This window comes from Barbus barbus (genome assembly GCF_936440315.1).
Source record: "Barbus barbus genome assembly, chromosome: 1".
Taxonomy (NCBI): Eukaryota; Metazoa; Chordata; class Actinopteri; order Cypriniformes; family Cyprinidae; genus Barbus; species Barbus barbus.
In genome coordinates, this window is record NC_136729.1 from 35,503,156 (window position 1) to 35,514,725 (window position 11,570).

Genomic DNA, 11,570 nt, shown 5'->3' on the forward strand with positions numbered 1-11,570 from the left:
AAGCCCGTTTCCGCCAATGAATAAAAAATAAAACAAGATAATTGCGACTTTTTATCTCACAATTCGGACTTTTTTTCTCGCAATTCTGAGATATAAACTCGCAATTCTGACTTTATAACTCGCAATTCTGAGATATAAACTCGCAATTCTGACTTTATAACTCGCAATTCTGACTTTATAACTCGCAATTCTGAGATATAAACTCGCAATTCTGACTTTATAACTCGCAATTCTGAGATATAAACTCGCAATTCTGACTTTATAACTCGCAATTCTGACTTTATAACTCGCAATTCTGAGATATAAACTCGCAATTCTGACTTTATAACTCGCAATTCTGACTTTATAACTCGCAATTCTGAGATATAAACTCGCAATTCTGACTTTATAACTCGCAATTCTGAGATATAAACTCGCAATTCTGACTTTATAACTCGAAAATTCAGACTTTATAACTCGCAATTCTGAGATATAAACTCGCAATTCTGACTTTATAACTCGAAAATTCTGACTTTATAACTCGCAATTCTGAGATATAAACTCGCAATTCTGACTTTATAACTCGAAAATTCTGACTTTATAACTCGCAATTCTGAGATATAAACTCGCAATTCTGACTTTATAACTCGAAAATTCTGACTTTATAACTCGCAATTCTGAGATATAAACTCGCAATTCTGACTTTTTTTCTCAGAATTCTGACTTTTTTTCTCACAATTGCGAGTTTATATCTCACAACTCTGACTTTCTCGCACCATAGCAAACCACTCTCCGTGTAAGGCTTTGCAGTACTTTGTTCAATTTGCTATATTTGAACTATATATTGAACTAGATGAATGTTGCGTCCGAATATGATTTTTGAACAAACATAAAAATGACTCATTATTCTTTATTTCTGTGTTTTGCGCTCGCGGTTGGACAGTACCATTACCGCCGGGCTTTCAGACACAACATTCTTCATTTCTTTATAGTTCTGAGTTTGAGGCAGCTTCTATCACGTTATTTTAATAACAGCTGTCAAGTAAAGCGCGTATTATTGTAACACGAGAGTGGATATATATGAATGCACGCAGGTGGATTTCCTTCACTCTCGCATAAAGCGCGCTTTCATGTCTATGTTCTTGCTATATAATTATCTTATCTCCTGTATTTAATGTTGTAAGATATCGACCAAGCAAGACATCCCCAATGAAAATTATAAATAAATGATAAATAAATGAAAATTATTTAGTCAATTATATATGAAGAATTCAGATGCAAAAGCGTAAATGCCATCTGCAATTTTCTTCTAAAATTAGTATTTTTCGTTTATATTCAGTTATTTTACTTTAATGACAATGAAAAGAACCTGTACCTGAGAAAAATGCTCATTTTAGAAGAACATTTCAGATGGCACTTAGAGGCTTTTGCATCTGAACTCTTCAGACGACAGGCCTATAATATTATCGTTGCTATAGACAATAATAATATATGTTGGTCTCGTTCTGGTTGCAGTTCTGGCTGTAAACTAGTGTAAAATCTTAGAAGCATATTCAGGAAACCGTTTATGAAAATGTCCAAACACAGGAAGCCTATATTCCAGATAAATGCAATCTAATTCAGGGGTGCAAAATTCAGTTGCTTGAGGACCACAGCCCTGCAGAATTTAGTTCCAACCCTGCTCAAAAACACTGTTTTTTATTTTTTTTTATTCAGATTTATAGCTGAACCGTGTGTATTTGGGTTGATGCTAAACTTTGCAGTAGCTATAAATGAAGTATGAATGAAGTATTATGCTCTCGAAGGACAGTCGGATTCTGCTGTACCAGCACATAAAGGGATTTCTGGAAATAAAGCTGCCGATGAGCTATCAATAATAGTGTTACAATAATACGTTTTTGACTTGACAGCTGTTATTAAAATAACGCGATAGAAGCTGCCTCAAACTCAGAACTATAAAGAAATGAAGAATGTTGTGTCTGAAAGCCCGGCGGTAATAGGCTACTGTCCAACCGCGTCCAAAAGCCTTACACGGAGAGTGGTTTGCTATGGTGCGAGAAAGTCAGAGTTGTGAGATATAAACTCGCAATTGTGAGAAAAAAAGTCAGAATTGCGAGTTATAAAGTCAGAATTGCGAGTTTATATCTCAGAATTGCGAGTTATAAAGTCATAATTGCGAGTTTATATCTCAGAATTGCGAGTTATAAAGTCAGAATTGCGAGTTATAAAGTCAGAATTGCGAGAAAAAAAGTCCGAATTGTGAGATAAAAAGTCGCAATTATCTTGTTTTATTTTTTTATTCATTGGCGGAAACGGGCTTCCATAGCATCACAACAGCTGTTGATCAAAAAAGTTTTTTTGTAAAAGGTTTGCAAAAATAAAGTTTAATACAACTTCACCAAATGACTGTTAAGTAGCCCATAGCCTAAGGAAAATTAGAAGCCAGCGTAAACTTAAAATAAAAATAGCCTGAATATTTTTACCACAGCTATAAAACTTAAAGAAAATAAAACTTCAATAAAATAACTGAAAAGCAGAGTATCATGTGTTTTATTTGTTTGATAAAACATAGAAAACGGTAGGTTACCTTTTTAAAACCTGATCCAAAATATTTATACAAATAATAAGACACACATATTGTTGGGGATAATACTGTAAAATAACTTTGTGGGTTTTTTTTGTTGTTGTTGTTTTTTGCGGGGCTTCAGTTGCCGTTGTTTTAAAGCGCCCTGTAATGGGAGAACCGCATCCACTACTTTCTGGTTGGCACGTAGTTCAAGCTCACATACATTTTGTGTAGATAAATACAAATTGTAATATAACATTTACATAATGTGTATCTAGGCTATGTGATTAATTTTATAGACAATGCGTCATGTAGAAAAAGCGCTTCAGCTTCACCTCACGCTGTTATTTCTTTTAAATGTTTACTGTATTAACCACTATTGATGGTTATTTTTAATAATCTGTGTTAATTTAATTATTTTCTGAATCCTGTCATAGTTTTATCAACAACGTTTTTAACAGGGCTTTAATTAAAATATTTTAATTGTCGCTATGACACACACGCCCCGCCCCGCCCCTTGCTTAAGCTCCACCCCCGATTAATCGAGTACTCGTTTCTCAAACCTGTGGATTACTCGAAATGAAATATGACCAGAAATGCCCATCCCTAGTACAGGTATGTTCAGTGCAAATTTGAAATGTAATAAGTATGTGTGTAAAATAAAAATAAAAAGTATGATAGTGTTGTGTGTTTCATGTTTATTGTTAAGAGTTCAAGTGTTCATGAGATGGATTGCCTGAGGGAAGAAACTGTTCTTGTGTCTGGTCATTCTGGTGCACAGAGCTCTGTAGCGTCGACCAGATGGTAACAGTTCAAAGAGGGAGTGTGCTGGGTGTGAGGGGTCCAGAGTGATTTTACCAGCCCCTTTTGCCTACTCTGGATAAGTACAGTTCTTGGAGACTGGGGAGGGTTGTACCAATGATTCGCTCAGCAGTCCGGACTACCCTCCGTAGTCTTCTGAGGTCAGATTTGGTAGCTGAGCTGAACCAGACAGTTATTGAAGTGCAGAGGATTTATTCAATGATGGCAGAGTAGAACTGTTTCAGTGGCAGGTTGAACTTCCTCAGCTGACGAAGGAAGCACAACCTCTGCTGGGCCTTTTTCACAATAGAGTCAGTGTGATTGTCCCACTTCAGGTCCTGAGAAATAGTGGTGCCCAGGAATCTGAATGACTCCAGTGATGTTACAGTGCTGTTCATGATGGTGAGTGGGGGAGTGCAGAGGGGTTTCTCCTGAAGTCCACGATCATCTCCACACTTTTGAGCGTGTTGAGCTCCAGGTTGTTAAGACTGCACCAGACAGCCAGCTCCTTAACCTCCTGTCTGTAAGCAGACTCGTCACCGTCCTGAATGAGGCCAATCAGTGTGGTGTCGTCTGCAAACTTCAGGAGCTTGACAGAGGGGTCTTTAGATGTGCAGTCATTGGTGTAGAGGGAGAAGAGCAGTGGGGAGAGAACGCAGCCCCGAGGAGCTCCAGTGCTGATGGTGCGGGTGCTGGATGTGTATTTTCCCAGCCTCACTAGCTGCTGCCTGTCTGTCAGGAAGCTGTTGATCCACTGACAGACGGAGGTGGGCACGGAAAGCTGAGTTAGTTTGGGCAGGAGGAGGTCTGGAATGATAGTGTTAAAGGCCGAGCTGAAGTCCACAAACAGGATCCTCACATAAGTCCCTGGTCTGTCCAGGTGTTGCAGTGTGTAATGCAGTCCCATGTTGACTGCATCATCCACAGACCTGTTTGCTCTGTAGGCAAACTGCAGGGGTCCAGTAAGGGTCCAGTGATATCCTTCAGATAAGCCAGATGTTAACTTTGATAAAGAATATATCTTTGGTTTTGAGACTTTAGTCTTTGCAATTTCAGGGATGTTATCTATGCACAATCAGCTTGTAACACTTCAAAGAGAAAGGAAAACTTGAAATCACATCATATGACCCCTTTAAATCTGTTTTCAATGAATCAAAATAAAAGCTTCACCCATGTTATTTGCATAATATTTTCTTTGTTTCGGATGCAACCGTTATTATTACAAATATTGCTTTTAACATCATGGGCAGAAGTGAATTTTTCAATACAAATATTTTCAAATTGGACCAAGATATAATTAAAGAAGAATGTAGAAGTGAAACCATGCAATAATAATAATAATAATAAAAAAATGGTTTTTAAGGTACCCAACTATGTCCGCAAAATGTGTAAAGTATTTAATGCTAATTAATTTCTAAGAAGCTAGGATGACTAAGAAGCTAAAATAACATTTTTGGTCTCATACACACACACACACACACACACACAGTCACATTTCCTGTTGGCCTTTTAGCACATCAAAATAAATCAATCATACCAATGAAGCATTTAGACAGTTTAAAGAACACTCTTTAAAGTAAAGCAAATTATACCAATAATAACAAAATTTCCCTTACAGAAAGCATGAGAGAGAGACCTTCCTTTGCATTCCAAAAGAGAACTGTGCACATGTGGATCTCAGAAATTTTCATGAACACATTCTGTATCTCTAGATTGCATAATGTGCATTTCAAATGCACGTTGCATTGTATTTTGTACCTGCAGTGCATTCAACACATGTCATGCCCCATTTCAGAACAGAAATTAGTCATTACCCATGCCCTGCTGCTCTCATTCTTCATACTCCAATCAGGAACACAGTTTGAACAAAAGAAGGACTTCAGAGGTCAAGCTCCTGAGTCAACATTTTCTTATCTTCTCTTGAGAAAGGCTGGTAGACTCCTCAGGGGACAAGACAGATAAGGCTGTGGATTATAGATAACATTAAAGCAACACTTTTTGCGAAGTGATTCAACAGTTGGATCCCACTGTTTTGGGATTTTTGCTTTTAAGCAGAACACATGAAATTTAAGATAAGAAAGGCAAATTATAAACCAGTGAACTGATGATGCAACTCTGTTTTTTGGCAGTATGGCTTTCTTAAGAGGAAAAATGAGCAAAGTATTTCAACGAATAAAAACAAACATAGTGTACATTATGAGCAATGACTAGCACTTCCTGTGTCAACAGTGTCACTTCCTGTCCACAGGGGTGTTGGTCCATGTGACTGGTTTGGGCCTGCTTAAAGAAACCAGGTTACTAGAAAAACAGTTGTGGAAAAATCACACACCCCTCAGCTTCAGTGTGATAATAGTGGAAGTTCAGAGGCAACATACTGTATTATTATTTTTATACTTATTTTTTATATTTTAAAATTGTTCTTGTGAAAATCCTTATACATCATTGACCCATATATATGTGTGTGTGTTTGTGTGTGTATTCACAATTTCATATGGATTAATCAGCAGATATGGCATTGCTAATGTATTAGAATCTAATGACAGTTTAGTTCATTACCATTTCTGAGTAATGTTTGCATTGTATAAGTAAACATACCTTTCAAAATTACTTACCCAACCAAACAATAATCATTCTGAAATGGAAAATCCCAGTGCCTTCTTATTAAATGAAACTCTTTGTTAGAATTTTTTATTTATTTAATTAATATATATTTTGAGTGAAAACATGCTAATTCAGCATTTTAAGTATCAGGCATCTTTTTTCCTCCATCTTTTTCACCTTTACTCACCGTCATTTATTTCCATATGTGAGAAGATTACGACTCAAATCCAGCCCCCTCAAAATCATCTTTCATGCAAGACTTTTCAAAAGCTATTTGAGAGGAGCATTTCCATGACAACAGGACTGGATTAGGTTTTAAAAAAAAATCTTGCACCAATTGCAATTGTGAAGATCCTTGATTCTCAAAGGCACTTGATGATTTCTGAGGGGAGTGAGCAGAGGGTGACTGAAAAAGAAAAACTGAAGCACTGCAATTCTGGGATAAAAAATTGAGCACTGTATTTACATATGTCTTTTTAAATATGGTTTCCATTTAGACTTCCTATAAAAACATAAATCTCAAAAGCTTTTGTCATACAGAATAACTTTTTTTTATTGGAAGAGGTGTGGAAAATTTTCCATTTTCCTTTCAGTTCTGCCTTCTCACCTCCATTCTCTAACAGCATAATCAGGCAGCATGCAACAGACTCATGAATAGGATAATGAGGGGAACCCCTTTATCTTCCAAGTTAGCTGGCATTCCTGTTAGTGCTTCATTTCACACTATATATATATATATATATACTGTATATATATATGTGTGTGTGTGTGTGTGTAATTATTACATATTTTTATTATGCTGCAGTGCACATAAGCAAAATGCAACATACCTTTCAGGATCAAAAATATTTGTCTTTTTTAATCTGTGAGAAAATGACTGAGATAACAGCATGTCAAAAGTACTGTAAATCCACCCCAGACACCAGCACCCAGATGACAGAATTTTGGAAAGGCCTTGACCTTGACCGTGTCAAAGAGAAACTCAATATGGATCTGATCCAATCACCCAGAAGGCCATGCAGAGGGCTAGAAAACGAGGTCAAGAACAGTAAATCTTAAGCATTACCGAGTCGGCCATCGGCACAAGACCACGAGAACTGGACAAGTCCTCTGAACAATCTAGTTCTGTCTCAGCCAGGAATTAAACCACACCAAGCTGGTTTCGTCTGGCTAGAGGAGAACTGGCCCCTGACTGAGCCTTGTTTCTCTCAAGGTTTTTTCTCCATTTCTGTTGATGGAGTTTTGGTTTCTTGCCACTTTCGCCCTTTGACTTGTTTAGTTGGGGACACTTAATTTATGGAAATATTGTCAGCTTTACTGCACAGACACTATTTAAAGAGAACTGAACTGAGCCAGAAGATGACATCACTGAATCAACAATGAATTGACTTTAACTGAAAAATTGACTGCTTACTATTGTCCATTACTAAAGGTAAAGTCGTGTCGTATTGTCAAGTATGGTGACCCATACTCGAAATTGGTGCTCTGTGTTTAACCCATCCAAGTGCACACACACAGCAGTGAGTAGTGAACAAATGCACACACACACACACGCACGCACACACACACACACACACACACACACACACACACACAGCAGTGGGCAGCCATTTATGCTGCAGCACCCGGGGAGCAGTTGGGGGTTCGGTGCCTTGCCCAAGGGCACCTCAGTCGTGGTATTGAGGGTGGAGAGAGCGCTGTACATTCACTCCCCCCACCTACAATCCCTGCCGGCCGGGGACTCGAACCCACAACCTTTCGATTACGAGTCCGACTCTCTAACCATTAGGCCACGACTTCCCCACAAATTGTATTGTTGTACATTACTGACACACCATTTTCCTGTTTAACAGTGTAAAGGTGTTTTGACACAATCTGTATTAGTTACCCTTTATTTTAAAAGGACACATGTGTTGAATATGCATTATGATTGGATGAGATAGAAGCATCCTGATTTGGTTAGGGTATAAATACTGAGTCAATGTATTTCTCTTGGTCGCACTCTGCAGTCATGACTGTATGACTGACACCTTTTCTTTCAAGAAATAAATCTTCAAAAGACTTTTGTCTCATACCTTCATTGAAATAGAAAATTGCCACAACATTTTCTTTTCCACAACTAGTATAGCAACACAGCAGTCATAGTTCTGGTTTCCTCAGTTACAGCCTCTGTTGCTCAGGAAACAGGAAGCAGGTAGCAGAGATGTGCGGCCTCAGGTCAGGAAGAACAGGAGCAGGATGTGAAGCCCTCAAAGACAGATTTTTAAATTAATTTATTTTTTTGCTCTGTAAACAGTGGAAAGGAAACAATATCGTACTGCCAGGAACTCTAATGTGCCAAACTAGCACTCCTTGAAGGTTACAGGTTTTAGGTGTACACATGGGCAATTTCACTTGAACCGTATTAAAGACCCATTGAACACCAGAGAGGCAGGTGGACTTTGTGTAATCAATGTCATAAATAAAAGATTTATTGTAGGAAGCCAATGAAACAAAAGGCACTGACAGGTGATATACCATGACAAACTGTTCAGTGCAATTCTGTCAGGGTTTTATGTTGGGCATTTTACTATAAATCCTTAGAATATTGTTTTGGGGACCTGCATGTTAATAGATATAGGTTGACTAAACTACTGTTTTTTAATGAATCGAACTATAATATTAAGTTAACATTGTAATGTTAAATTATCATACTAAGTTGCAGAGGTGAACATTATTACATTTAATATGATTTCATATAAGCATTATTACAATTTAATGTTCTGTGAGTTTTTTCTTTTCTTTCTTTTTTGTGTGCTTATATTGTTATCCTGGTAGATACTGATAAGTTACAGATAATTATTTTTAGTTTATAACCAATAACACTTATAGCATTTATATAGATTTATATAGCATACTATCAATTACGTATAGTGGTAATTCACTGCTAGAGAAAACAGAAAAAAGGGCTGCGGTGAATAAAAGGTGGGAAAACTTCAACACCCATAGTGCAATAGGCTCGATCAGACTATGAGCGGGATACAGAAATCCTGAAGTATGATCTGTAGTTTTTACAAAAACCTTGGAGCTGTCCACCAGATTACACATTTTTGCCAAGTCGAGTCTGACCTTTATTTGTGTAGTGCTTAATACAATACAGATTGTTTCAAAACAGCTTTACAGGGATAAACAGAATAAAAACATTTTAATGATGGTTCAGAGATCAATTCTGCCGTAAAGCAGCTCTAAAAAAAATTCAAGTTCTGTTCAATAACTGTGTGAAGATCAGGGATTATAAATGTAGTCCTTTACAGCTGTAAAGCAGCCCTGAATGAAACAGTGATGTCACCATCCAGCTCACTTCAGTTCTCATCCTAGAGTCAATTCAATAAGCATGCCAAAAGGCGACAGTGGCAAGGAACCCAAACTCCAATAATAAAAAAAAATCCTTGGGAGAACCCAGGCTGAGTTGGAGGGAGCAGTTCTGTCAGGCATGGTGTGGTTTAATTCCAGGCTGTAAGTCAGTTAGTGAATTGGTATCATTCAGAATATTCAACCAGTTCCGTATGATTGAAGATTAGAATACATCACATAGTGAAAGATTTGAAGCTGGCCACAGGGGCTGTGGAGAGGACTTGTCTGGTTCTTGTCGTCTTCAACGAGGATCTGTGCTGATGGCTGTCATGTCGATTAGGTCTTCACATGGAATCTGTCTCTAGTTGTATTGTTGTATCGTGGTCATTCAAGTCTGTTGTGGTCATTTCTAGGTGTAGATCCACCATCATATTATATGGATATGGACTGGATATGGTAACCTCAGAATAAGAATGAAGCAGAGAGTGCCATGAGCCGGGTTTGATTCCAGTTTTCTTTTCCTTTCTATTTCTTGCTCTGCTTCCTAGACTCAGCTGTTTGCATTCACAATCAGCGCTCACACTGATTGGGACGGCACCTGTTTCCTTTTGACGTTGATTTGCTCCTCTATTTCTCTCTGTGTGTTACTAGACTTTTTTGTCAGATTATTGTGCTTAACAGCCAGCTCTCTTTCTATCAACTACCGTTACTCTGTTGTGTTTTGTCAAGAACAGTCCTGTCAAGTCAAGTCCTGTCGAGTGTCTGACCTAATCTCTGCCCAGTCTCCCAGTTGCTGGCGACCAGTGGTTCATTTACCTCCGGGCGCAGCCCTCCGGACTGAACAGCCTTCTGTGGAAGTTGCCGCTCACCACTCTGGCCGGGACTGCACTCCCTCTCGTACAAGTCAAGTCTGCTTCTATGTTCCAGTTTTTTCCTGAATTAGTTTCCAGTTCTGCGTATGCCTGATCCGGCTAGCGAACAACAGACTGCCTGAGTTCGTTTGTGGACAATAAATTCTCTGTTTGACTTGCCTTTGCTTCTGGGTCCCTTTGTGTTGTGACAGAGAGACTAATATAAGTTTAGATGCCATTCTTCTTACGAAGTAAGAACCTCTGGTTGATTATGTGTATGCCAGGTTAAAGAGATGGTTCTTTAATCTATATTTAAACTGAAGAAAAAGAATACACAGAAAAATAATACATAGTTCATTTACTTATACTTCCAATATTGTAACAATACAATGCTAGCTAAACAATCGTGAAATTACCCTTTAAAACATGGAAATTAAAAAGCAGTGTTCAGAAGATAACCGATATGGTGCATATACTGTTTTGTGCTGCTCTAATTTTTATGCTTGGCATCACAGGATTTTTTTATTTTTTCTCTCATAAAATTACACTGTGATTAGTTGTTATATTGAAAGAGCAACTCTTTTCTTATTTATATGGTATATTCACCCTATAGGAAGTAAGTAAAACTGATGACTGTAAAAGACTCATCACTGGCCTTGTGCTTCAGGCATACACCTACTTCCACAGAAAACAGATGGGCCTAAATGGTGCTCTGGACCATTGAAAAATGTAGTCATGCCTGGCAAACTTTGATGTTTTCTTTATGGAAATGAACCTAAAAGCATGGAAAACTGCCAGCCTTCAGAAGTTTTGCCCTCACTTCTGTCATGTGCATTTTCAGAAATGAAATGGCAGAGAGAGAAAGACTGCCAACTGGTACTAAGCATTCTAATGCAGTGTCACATCGCACCATTCTGCCTGCAAGCTGTGAGGCCTTATGGTTCTTTCAGAGAGATGCATGCTGATACTGTGGACGTGTCTGGTCAGGCTTGGCTGCCAGATGAGGGAGGCAGTCGAGCTTCCTCTCCTTCCTCCTCCTCTAGTGACTCTCACTGAGACGTCTCCCTGTAAAGGTCTGTCAACTTTAGCTGCCCTAGATATATTTAGAGAGGCCTTTTTAATATTGCAGATTTTTTTTGTCTCAAGTAGTGGATTTCTACATATTGTTTTGTTTCAGATGAATTATATTCACTATGAAACAGAATGTGGTGTTATTATTCTTCACTTTCTGTGTTTATAGTTACTGAAGTATTTAATTACACTATGTTTAGTAAAGGCAGCTAATTCTTGAGTATCAGTTTAGTAATATCTTCCCTTGCACCCTGTGTGTTTAGATCTACAGCAGTGCAGTTGTTTCATAGCTGTATAATAATGATAATAATAAACTTTAACTTAACAGACTTATTAAAGCCTATGTTGTGGTCTTCGCTGGCTATGGC